Source organism: Nicotiana tabacum, chromosome 13 (genome assembly GCF_000715075.1).
Source record: "Nicotiana tabacum cultivar K326 chromosome 13, ASM71507v2, whole genome shotgun sequence".
NCBI lineage: Eukaryota > Viridiplantae > Streptophyta > Magnoliopsida > Solanales > Solanaceae > Nicotiana > Nicotiana tabacum.
In genome coordinates, this window is record NC_134092.1 from 16,292,415 (window position 1) to 16,300,900 (window position 8,486).

The window sequence follows — 8,486 nt, forward strand, 5'->3', positions numbered from 1 at the left end:
GGGAGAAACGGAGGTGGTATATCTGGAGCTAATGGTGGTAGAGGTGGCTGCAACTTCATGAACCGCTCCCAGGCCCAAAACCTAACATACAAAGTGGATGTAAAATTTAAGATATTTTTTTACTGGGTATGTTATAATGAATAGAGTATTCAAATATGTTTTCACCTGTAGCAGCGGCAAAAATCCAGCAATGTCACGCTGGGTGCCATGGTCGCCCGACATATCTGCCTGTACAAGTAGGCGAGAACAGCATCACCCCAGCTGTACTGGGGTAAATCATCTAGCCGCTCAAGATGATGAAGAAATCTCAAGCTGACTAGGTTCCCCGAAGTGTTCGGGAACAAGACCCCTCCAAACATAAGGAGCAGCAGCAACCTCGTGTACTGGTGAATATGCAGCTCCGGTGTATCTCCTGTGATGTCAAGGTGCAATACCTCCAAATGGTCTCGGATAGTCGTCAACTGCAGACGACTGGTCCCAGCCGGTGCAGTCTCCTCCTGTGGCCGGAAACCAAAGAGCTGCTGCAACATGTCCAGGTACTGCCCACCTGTCAGCACTCTCATGGCCTGCGGCAGAGCAACGGGGTGTCCATCAACGGGCAGCCCATATATAACCTCCACGTCCTGCAGTGTGATGGTGGCCTCGCCAATGGGCAGGTGGAATATGTGCATCTCCGGACGACACCGCTCTATCAGGGCCGTGATCAAAAACTAATCGAGTTGCAACCGCCCGATCTCCAAAATCCTATAGAAGCGCGTATCATGCAGGCGTCTGACTACACGGGGATGAAGAACTTTGCCCTTCAGAAAGTCTCACATGTCGTCTACTCTCCTGACGCGGAGAGTCTGGGCCAGTAACTCTCCCTCCCATATGTGGGAGGACCTATGATCGCCCTGTAACGACAGTAGCTCATCGCTATAAGGTCCGGGATGCATAGACGGAGCCTCCATGTCGTCTACTGTAAATTAAACAACATTAATTATATGTTAGTTTTATAATTTTATATGTTTGTGTGTAAATTAAATAATTAATTTTTATAATTATACAAGATTTAATTATTAAGTATTCACATATGGGTTCCAAGCTCGATATTTGAGGCCCAGTAGCACCAAGATATCCTGAATTCTTGTATGTGTTAGTTTAATTATTTTACATGTTAGTTTTATAATTTTATATGTTTGTTTGTAAATTAAATAATTAATTTTTATAATTATACAAGATTTAATTATTAAGTATTCACATATGGGTTCCAGGATCGATATTTGAGGCTCAGTAGCACCAAGATATCCTGAATTCTTGTATGTGTTAGTTTTATTATTTTACATGTTAGTTTTATAATTATATTTTGTTTGTAAATTAAATAATTAATTTTTATAATTATACAAGATTTAATTATTAAGTATTCACATATGGGTTCCAGGCTCGATATTTGAGGCATAGTAGTACCAAGATATCCAGAATTCTTGTATGTGTTAGTTTTATTATTTTATATATAATTTTATTATTTTACATATTTTATTTTATACGTTTGTTTGTTACTCACTTATTGTTGACTATAATAAAATTAAATAATTAATTTTTATAATTATACAATATTTAATTATTAAATATTCACAAATGGGTTCCGGACTCGATATCTTGAGGCCCAGTAGCACTAAGATATCCGAAAAATAGTGTTATTTTCTCATGTTATTTTCTTACGATTGTTGACTAGAATTGGACAGAGTTTGTGTTTGATCTATCAACTATTTTGACGTATTTTTGGATATAAGAGATACTTAAATGATTAATTTCAATAACTACAGGGATACTACGCTAAAATGCACTACATTTTACTACGCTAAAAGGGCATTATATTACTAGTCTTTAAGCAAATAAATAATCTAAATCAGATAAAAATAACAAATACATTTAATCACAAAACATTCACAAAAATACATATACAACAATAAAAAGTAACTTATTAACATTTGTTTTATCAAATAATAATGATTTCTCAATTTTTACATTTTTTTTAGCATACTAATATCTTAATCCGGATAAAAATAATATACCAGTTTAATCGCAAAAAAAAATACAAAACAACATAGAATACATTTAAAATAACTAATATGCATTTTTTATAAGAGTTTCGACAAAAACTAAATCGGAATACCTCGATTAATGTTTTTTGGAAAGTTAAAGATTTGAATCCGAAACGAGCAACCCACAACGAGAGAAGGCTTAGCTAGGATGTGGGACCAATAATTTGTACTTTTTGTGGGACGGGTGGGGTCTACTCAAGTTTTTTTGGGTCGTTAATGGAGGGGGAGGACCGCTAGTTTGATTTAAAAATGTGGGGGGGGGGGGGAGGGGTTGTTTTGCTTCTGTAACGGGGTAAAGGGAAGGGACAGATATTTGAATGGGTATAACGCCGTTTATTAAGGCGCTATACATATAGCGCCTTAATAAACTGCGCTATACCTGGACGTCTAATCAACTTCATATATAGCGCCCTTTTAAAGGGCGCTATATATAGTTTGGTCACAATATTCTTTTTTACTCATTTCGGTCACTCATTTCGGTCATTTGAGTCCAAAAAGCTCATATTTAGGTTCCGGACTCGATAATAAAGTAGTTACTTTCGTCATTTATCCGCACTTGATTGAATTCTCCTCATTTTAATATTCAGAGCATTGGCATAAATCACATTACGTGAAAATGTATAGGGACCAGACCATCATAATGCTTTATTTTAATTAAACAGGCGAATTATCCTTGTTCGTATCAATTTGGAGGGAAAATTATACAGTATAATTACTTAAAAAAATATATATTTTTGTATATTAATATATAATACACAAATATAATTATTTTTAACCGATAGATCAAGTATGTTACTTCTCCAATTTTGAATTGTTGTTCGACGTCCGAAAAAGACTCCGAAGACACTGTTCTCAATCGGACTCCCACATGCAAGATGGTAAACTTACTTGTTATTTTATCCAATTAATTATAGAATCTTGTTTTGAAGTGTGCACAAAAAGTTTATTGTTATTCATCAATTTTCTATTTTTAGGAAATCTGAAGTGAATATAAAATTCTTGAAGGGTTAAAGTAAGTTGTGGACCTCAACTCATAGGAACCAAACTAGTTGAAGTAGTGTTTGAACTCATCTCATTTTTAACGTTTTCAGATTCATTGCGAAGTATATGTCATCCTTCTTCTCACACTTGTCTTTCATGCCGATTGTTGTGCTCTCTCCTAAAGTCCAAACTCCTTCTCTGTGCCTGAAAATTCAATAATGCTATATTTAGTACAATGATCATGTGAAAAAACTTTAAGATGACATATTCATTAAAAAAATTCTACTTTAATAACATTAATTAAGAAGATTATTTGACTAAAATTTCATTTATAGCTCTCCTCTTTAATCTATGCATAGAAAAATCTAAAAAAAATGTTGAAAGACTCTTTATAAATTTGTTCAGTCATTTATTAAACAAAGGTAATTTTGAAGCAAAAATAAATAATTATTTTTTTCTTAAAATAAATCACTCATTGGATCTAATTAATAAGGTTAGAAAATCATTTATATAGGATTCGAGAGTGACTTAATGGTAATCACAAGTTTCGGTTCTATTTCTTCTTTGCTTCATTTTTCAACTATTCCCCGCTAAAGTAGATGTTGTCTTAACTAAATTAAGAAAAAACGTATTTGCATCATGTGATTACACTAAACTAATAGATATGTAACGTTGTTTACACTTAACAATTAAATTTGTATGCAAGTTTAAAAGATATGTGACTTAACTTAACACGAATGATCTAAGAACATTGAATTAAAGGAAAAAACAAGACGACCAAACCAAATGTGATGAATTAATTAAGCATGACGTTAGGTTTGAGTGCTGGAAACCAGTTCCAATCGAGCCTTCGAGATGGAGCTCGGTTGCAACTAAAGACATAAACAGGTGAAGAACACTTGAATAATAGTTAAAAGACAAAAGTAAACTTTATTGCGTTGATATGCGTGCCAACAGTGATCTAAAAAATAAAAAAGTTCTCTCATTTTATATACTAGGAGAGTTTCAACTATAGTACATGTTTAAATAAGGTAAAAATTATTTTCTTCCTTTTTTTGCAGTAAAACACGATCTACAGTTAATATCGGGCGCGATCCGCGCCGTAATATCCGATTGATGGCGGATATTTCGGCTCCTCATTCGACCTCTTTAACCGTCTTCCCTTTAACCTCGATTCTTTATTTCTCTTGAGCTTGATTCTTCCCATGTTTAGCCATGCCCGATTTCCAACGTATCATCCGTCCCCCCGGGTTCCGATCTGTGGGCACCCTCGGCCTTACCCGAGCCAGCGTCGAATCACGTTGTCCCTTATTTCTTTGTCGGGTAATCGGGGGTAACTTTATCCCCGATTTTACCCGTACACAAACGTGTTTGCATATGGATATTTTTTACTTAACCGTGGTTATTTAAGACATATTATCACTTCATATATAACTTAATTATGATCAATTAATATGATTTGGTGTAAATACCAAAAGCACACTGTTTACCCGAAAAATGGATAGAGTTGAATTTATACGTAGTTCCGAGGATATGTGGCATAACTTAACATAAAATGCAAGGATAAATAAAAAGTGTAAATATAGATTGGGGAGAATGCTAAAATAGATAAGGTTATCAAGAACAATGAAACTCAGGATTCAATAAATAGAATCAATCTAAGAAATCTGAAAGAACGGTTCTTTTCTGTAGAAGAATATAGCCCTTTTATTACAATGTAAGCCTTCAAAAAACTTGTCTTACAGAAATAGTAACCAAGCCCTTTTATAGTGGAGGGATTTAGCTCTAAGCATAATAAAATCAACATTCAGTGGGAGACCCATGATAAGTCAATTTTTCCATAATTTCTGCCAAGATTCTCTCTAGTGGGATTGCAACGGCTTATGTCTGCGAGCTCGATCTTGCTTAGAACCCTCGATTTTGGTTTGAGCTTGATTTCGGCTCGAACTCATGATCTTGGTTCGAGCCCGATCCTGGCTCGAGCCCTCGAATTGATTCGAGGTCAATGTCGGTTGGTCTCTGGATTGTCAGCATGGTAGATTTTGATTCGAGCTTGGTAATGATATTGAACTTGACACGGATCGGCCTCCCTAGGTTCGAGGATAGTGTGCTCCACCTTCGGGATCTCACTTTGATAAATCATCGTTTGAACTCGATCGGACGCGCTAAGGCCGAAACCTATTTCGACCGTATACAGATAGTCCCCTCGTTTCTCAGAAAGAATGTGGCGAGAAACGATATGATTTTTTAACAGCTCGATCGGATTATATCCTGTCATTTCCATCGGGTTCGACCATGATGCATCTGATAGCTGTCCCATCGGTTTAGTCTTTCAAGGCATTTAACGCATGTCAGGCGGTGGTCGGCCACTGTTGATATTGAACCGCCATCTCTTGGACTTATAAATAACCCTTTCTTTTATCTTTTACTATTTTTACATCTTCTATCTTCCAAATTTCCCAAGTTCTTCTTCGTTCTCTCCATCTTACCAGTAAATTTGTGATTTCTTTCCGCAAAAATCCCTCTTCAATTCTACGAGATCTTTGTCCCTTTCTTCTACTCCCCACCTTTGAATTCAAAAATGGCGAAAACATCACAAACCATTCCTCAGAAAGAGAAAGCTCCATCTTCACAGTGTACCACCGATGAGACACCGATAGAATCACGGCCTGAGGAGTGTGTTCCCAGGAGTGTGTCCTTACTTCAGATTTTAAGGTCGATAAAGGTTCATCGGTCCCTGGCCGGTGTGAGCCTGTATCGAGGTACATGTGTTCGATAACCGAAAAGCACCTCGAACAGCTAAAGAAAGATTGCAATTGGGGTGAGAAAGAAATAATAATTCCTACGCCCGACGAAGATATCTCTTCTTACGTGAAAGGGTTTTTGAATGTGTATACTTACCCTTTCACTTTGGGTCCCTTTGATTCTGTTATTATTGACTTCTGTCAACAATACCAAGTAACCCTAGGCCAGGTCTATCCTTCTTTGTGGCGGATCGTTATCCTGATCCGATATTTTGTGAGCAAGATCGAGGGGATGTCGTTCACCCTCGATCATCTTATTCGATTGTACCGTCCTCGACTTTTTAGAGGGGGGTTAATAAAACTCCAGCGTCGGGCTACCAAGGCTCTGTTCTCGAGTATTGACGAGGACAGGGACCGGGGTTGGATGGGCAGGTTCATTCGAGTAAGGACTTCGGACATGATCCCGACTGAAAAGATGCCCTTTCCCGAGGAGTGGAATATGAAACGTAAGTGTGATCTTGCTGTTACTTCTATTTTCTTCTTTCATTTATTCTCTCATCGACACTCTCCCTTCTTCTTGATGTAGCGGTTATGAGCCCTTGTTTCGACCTCCACATACACCGAGCGCTCATGGCATGATTTGTCAAAGGGTCGGTGGGAGGCCAAAAAGCACGGTAAGCCCATTTCTTAGACTCTTTGATGATCCGAACGAGGCAGTTTTCAAAATATTTTATTAAGGTTTCCCATATGCAGGTTTGGGTAAAGACGCGATTTTGAGGCCTTTGCCCAATGAAGAGGGAATTTCGGCCTCTGTCCCAAAGCCGGTGAAGAAAAATAAAAGGAAGAGAGCCTCGGTTCCCGAATATCCAAAACCAAAGAAGAGGACGGCTCGTAAGCCGAACAAGAATGTCATTCCCTTGATCGTGGAATCCGTTCTGCGTCTAAGGGATGAATATGAAGAAGAAGAAGAAGAGAAAGATGAGTGGACTCTGGCGGTCCGAACGAAGAGAACCACTGGTGCCTCATCGCCGGCTGGATCGATGATGCTCCGCCTCGAGCTGAAGATATACCGGAGAAAGATTCGGGTAGAGTCCCCGAACTATGGATATCGAAGACGCATCTCACCGGAGTCAACCGGCAGGGGATATGATCGAAGAGCCCCTCGAACCCCTTCGAACCGAGGGGAACGCGCCAGGCGAGCCATTTGGGGCAGCAGCAGTCGAGGATTCGCCTACCTTTCCCGCTTTTTCCGCAAGGGTGATTCGGGAAGCTCAAGCTCTGGGAGCCCTCGATCTAGACAGGCCTCACGATGAAGAAGATCCCTTTCATGACCTGTTTACCGGCATTAAGGACGTTGCCGGTGCTAGTGATGAATCGGATCTTTTTCACGGAGTCCGGCATGCTTTGAATCAGGTGAGCTTTTAAAACTATTTTGTCGGTACTATCTTCATGTTCATTTTTCGTTAACTTCGCTTCTTGTTTCTTTGTAGGCAACAGCAGTTCATCGAGAACAATGTTCTCGGTCCCAGAATGAGCTGCATCGATACGCGGCCGACCTACAATGGGCTATTGACGAGAGGAACTCCCTTGGACTTTCCTTAGGACAGAGAGAAGAGGAAATAAAAGACCTCCGTGCTGAGCTGGCTAAGGCTTATCGAGATCAGACCGATTTGTATGAGTAGGTAATGATGCTTTTGAAAGCCTATGGGCTTGATACTGGAACGATATCTAACATTTCGGTCTCACAGCTGCAGCAAAAAATCGAGATGATCGGGAAGCTTCGTGAGGAGGTCGACGTGATAAGAACGGAGTCTTTGCGGTGGAAAGAAGGTATGGACCGCTTTGCTGCCGAAAAAGAGACTGCTCGAGCCCAGTTATCATCGTCCGAAACCCAACTTCAGAAGATGAAGGAAAAAGGCCTAGTTCAAGCAAGGAGAATAGAGGAGCTCGGTTGGCCTCTGTACTTACCAAGGCCGAATCTGATGCCGAAAAGGCAAAGGCCGATGCGCTCGTGGCCGTCTATCGGGCCGATGCTGAAGCTGCCCAAGTCCAGGCAAGAGAGGCAGCCGAGTCCGCTAATATTCGAGCGCATTGGGTCACCGAACTTGCTAAGTGCCGATCCAGATGGGAAACTCTCGAGGAGATCCATGCCCGTGGCTTCGATCTCGCTAAAGAGGTAAAAAGGGCCAAAGAACTTGAAGCTGATGTTGAAGCTCTGGTTTCAGATGGCGATGACGATGACGATGAGAGCAAGAGCGGATCCGAAAATGGGGGGGAGCCTGATAAAGAAGAGACCGATCCTGGTCGAGAAGTTTAGTTCTTAGTTTTTACGTTGTAATCTCCCATGCAGATAAATTTGTATATAGAGATATATCCCTTTTTGCCGACTTGCTTCTGTTTTCGTTTCCCGTATGGCGAGGACTTTATTCATGCCATATGAATGTTTTCACAATGATTTAAGCAATTTAATCATGTTTGGACTTCGTAGCTCCTGTAACCGAGCGAGCGCTTACTCAAAACTTGGGGCAATGTAGCCCTTTAGGCTTATTAGTTTTCAGGGATTCGATCTTGAATAAATATAGCCCGTAGGCGCAATGGTCGAGTGAGTGTTAGCTCGAACTCAAAGTAATGTTGCCCGTAGGCTTAATGGTCGAGTGAGTGTTTGCTCGAACCCGAA